This window comes from Lipotes vexillifer, unplaced genomic scaffold, assembly GCF_000442215.2.
Source record: "Lipotes vexillifer unplaced genomic scaffold, Lipotes_vexillifer_v1.1 scaffold182, whole genome shotgun sequence".
In the NCBI taxonomy this organism is placed as follows: Eukaryota; Metazoa; Chordata; class Mammalia; order Artiodactyla; family Lipotidae; genus Lipotes; species Lipotes vexillifer.
Window position 1 is genome coordinate 6,897,719 of NW_006798798.1, and position 4,125 is coordinate 6,901,843.

At 53.6% G+C, this 4,125-nt stretch overlaps 1 pseudogene; it reads left to right on the forward strand.

The window, feature by feature from the left end:
* The first annotated feature begins 848 nt into the window (after positions 1–848).
* LOC103086797 (heterogeneous nuclear ribonucleoprotein U-like protein 1 pseudogene) lies at positions 849–3,091 on the forward strand (annotated as a pseudogene).
* Positions 3,092–4,125: the final 1,034 nt, after the last annotated feature.

The following is a 4,125-nucleotide window of genomic DNA, read 5'->3' on the forward strand; positions in this document are numbered from 1 at the left end:
ACATCACTAAAGGTCTTACCAGTGTTCCTTTTACCCAGCACATGAAGTCTAGGTTTAAACAAAAACAAACAAAACAACAAAAGAGACAATTAATAGAAAACAGTAACAAATATGATAGGTATTAATCCAATTATATCAATAACCACTTTACATATCAAAGGTAAAATCAAAAATAGAGAAAAGTGGGGCTTCCCTGGTGACACAGTGGTTAAGAATCTGCCTGCCAATGCAGGGGACACGGGTTCGAGCCCTGGCCTGGGAAGATCCCACATGCCACAGAGCAATTAAGCCCGTGCATCACAGCTACTGAGCCTGCACTCTAGAGCTCATGTGCCACAACTACTGAGCCCACGTGCCACAACTACTGAAGCCCAGGCGCCTAGAGCCCATGCTTCGCAACAAGAGAAGCCACTGCAATGAGAAGCCCGCGCACCACAACGAAGAGTAGCCCCCGCTCGCCACAGCCAGAGAAAGCCCACACAGCAACAAAGACCCAACACAGCCAAAAATAAAAATAAAAAATAAATTTAAAAAATAGAGAGATTGGAGTGGGGGCCCCCCTTTCCCCCTTTGCCTCCTGACAGGAAAGGTTTAAGGGGGACTGAGCCCTGGGAGGCTGGGCCCGGCTTGGGGGCCCCCCCAGGGGCCTGGGCCATGGACGTACGCCGACTGAAGGTGAACGAACTTAGCGAGGAGCTGCAGCGCCACGGCCTGGACACTCCTGGCCTCAAGGCCGAGCTTGCTGAGCGGCTGCAGGCGGCGCTGGAGGTCGAGGAGCCCGATGACAAGAGGGAGCTCGAGGCCGACGACGAACCGGGGCAACCCGGGCACAACAATGAGGAGATGTCATGGACAATATTACCATGCAGAACCAATTCTATGAGATGCAGGTCATCAAGAAAGAGAATGAGTCAGGCTATGAGAGGAGAATGCTGGAAATGGACCAGCAGCAGCAGGCCTATCGCCCAGTAGAAGTGAAGACAGAGATGAAGCAAGAAGCACCCACCAGTTTCCTCCCGCCCAAATCATCTCAACTCAAACCAGACAGACAGCAGTTCCAGAGTCGCAGGAGGCCTTATGAAGAAAACCGGGGACGGGGGTGTTTCGAGCACCGGGAGAATAGGAGGGGTCGCTCTCCTCAGCCTCCCACTGGAGAGGATGAAAATGACTTTGACAACACCTTTGTTGCCATCAACACATATAACTGCGACCTCCACTTCAAGGTGGCCTGAGACCGGAGTAGTGGCTACCCACTCACAACTGAAGGTTGTGCATACCTGTGGTCAGCAGCCCATGCCAGCTATGGGGTCAGAAGGGGCCGTGTGTGCTTTGAGATGAAGATCAATGAGGAAGTCTCTGTGAAGCACCTTCCATCTACAGAGCCCAACCCACACGTTGTCCATATTGGTTGGTCCCTGGACTCCTGCAACACTCAGCTAGGCGAAGAGCCTTTCTCCTATGGCTATGGAGGCACTGGGAAGAAGTCCACCAAGAGCCGGTTTGAAAACTACGGAGACAAGTTTGCAGAGAATGATGTGATTGGCTGCTTTGAGGACTTTGAATGTGGAAATGATGTGGAACTTTCCCTCACCAAAAATGGGAAGTGGATGGGCATTGCCTTCCGAATCCAGAAGGGAGCCTTAGGGGGTCAGGCCCTCTACCTTCATGTCCTGGTGAAGAATTGTGCAGTGGAGTTCAACTTCAGGCAGAGGACAGAGCCCTACTGTTCCATCCTCCCAGGCTACACCTTCATCCAGCACCTTCCCGAGTGAGCGAATCTGGGGCACTGTTGGACCAAAGAACAAGGCAGAGTGTGAGATTCTGATGATGGTGGGCCTGCCTGCCACCGGTAAGACCACATGGGCCATCAAACATGCAGCCTCCAACCCCTCCAAGAAGTACAACATCCTGGGTACCAATGCCATCATGGATAAGATGCAGGTGATGCGCCTATGCCATCAGAGGAACTACACTGGCCGCTGGGACGTCCGGATCCAGCAGGCCACCCAGTGCCTCAACCGCCTCATTCAGATCGCTGCCTGAAAGAAACGCAACTATATCCTAGATCAGACAAATGTTTATGGGTCAGCCCAGAGACGAAAAATGAGACCATTTGAAGGCTTCCAGCACAAAGCTATTGCTATTTGTCCCACTGATGAGGACCTAAAAGACTGAATGATAAAGCGAAACAACAAAGAAGTGAAGGATGTCCCAGATCACGTGGTCTTAGAAATGAAAGCCAACTTCACATTGCCAGATGTTGGGGACTTCCTGGATGAGGTGCTGTTCATTGAGCTGCCAGCAAGAGGAAGCAGACAAGCTGGTGAGGCAATACAATGACGAAGGCCACAAGGCTGGGCCACCCCCTGAAAAGCGCTTTGACAACCGAGGCGGTGGCAGCTCCCGGGGCCGTGGGGGTGGCGGTGGTTTCCAGTGCTATGACAACCGAGGTCCCCCCGGGGGCAACTGAGGAGGCTTCCAGAATAGGGGAGGAGGCAGCAGAGGAGGCAGCTACCGAGGAGGTTTCAACCACAGTGGAGGTGGTGGCTACAACCAGAACGGCTGGGGTAACAACAGCCGGGATAACAACTCAAACACCCGAGGCAGCTACAACCGGGCTCCCCAGCAACAGCCGCCACCACAGCAGCCACCGCCACCACCCAGCTACAGCCCTGCTCGGAACCCTCCAGGGGCCGGCAGCTACGCTAAGAACAGCAACATCCCTGGCTCAAGCACCAATACCAGCACCCCTACTGTCAGCAGCTACAGCCCTCCACAGCCGAATTACAGCCAGCCACCTCCCTACAACCAGGGAGCTTACAGCCAGGGCTACACAGCTACACCACCTCCACCTCTGCCACCACCTGCCTACACCTATGGGAGCTACGGAGGCTACAACCCAGCCCCTTACACCCCTCCGCCGTCCCCCACCGCACAGACCTACCCTCAGCCCAGCTATAACCAGAACCAACAGTATGCCCAGCAGTGGAACCAGTACAATCAGAACCAGGGCCAGTGGCCGCCGTACTACGGGAACTGTGACTACGGGAGCTACTACGGGAACACACAGGGGGGCACAAGCACACAGTAGCCAGTGTGTCCTGGAGGCCCCTGCCGGCTTCCTCCACCAGCGCCCACCTTGTCCACCCCACTGGGTCATGTGGTGCTGGGGAACGGGTCCTTCCAGGGCTGCCTCCCCTCCAAGGGGCTTTTCGCCCACACAGGGCCAGCATTTTCCTCTGGATTCAAACAGGCAACAATGACCTTTTATTTTTTTTATTTTTTATTTTTTTGCAGTATGCGGGCCTCTCACTGCTGTGGCTCTCCCATTGTGGAGCACAGGCTCCAGACGCACAGGCTCAGCGGCCATGGCTCACGGGCCTAGCCGCTCTGCAGCATGTGGGATCTTCCCGGACCGGGGCAACCACTGCGCCACCAGGGAAGCCCAGACCTTTTAGTTTGTTTGTCCCCTCAACCCCTCCTCTTCCTCTTCCTCCCTTCCTCCTTTTTGACTAAAGACGCCCCCTCCCTTGGTCGTACAGTGAGGCTACAGGGCTGTGGGGAGGGCCCCTTCCTGTCCTCTGGTCCCAGCCCTGCTCCAGCCCCTCAGCTTCCCAGATTCTCATGCAGTTCGTTGTAAATTCTTCCAGGAGCTGTTTTACTGTCTACTTTTCAGGATTTAAAAAAAAAATCAAAAATTTAAAAACACACACAAGTTTAAAAAAGCAAAATGCAGCAGGAGGAAGAAGCGACAGATTTTTTTTGGTAATTATGCTTTTTTTTTTAATTTTTAGAATTTGTCCCTTTTTACTGTGGGTCGGCTGTTGATATTTCATCAGGATAACCATTTCTTTGCTGAGTTCAGGAAGAACCGAGGAAGAGTCACAGCCTCAAAACAAAACACACACAAAACAAAACCACAGAATCATCTTTAACCTAACTTTTTTTTTTTTTCGGTACACGGGCCTCTCACTGTTGTGGCCTCTCCCGTTGCGGAGCACAGGCTCCGGACGCGCAGGCTCAGTGGCCATGGCTCACAGGCCCAGCGGCTCCGCGGCATGTGGGATCTTCCCGGACCGGAGCACGAACCCGCATCCCCTGCATCAGCAGGCGGACTCTCAACCA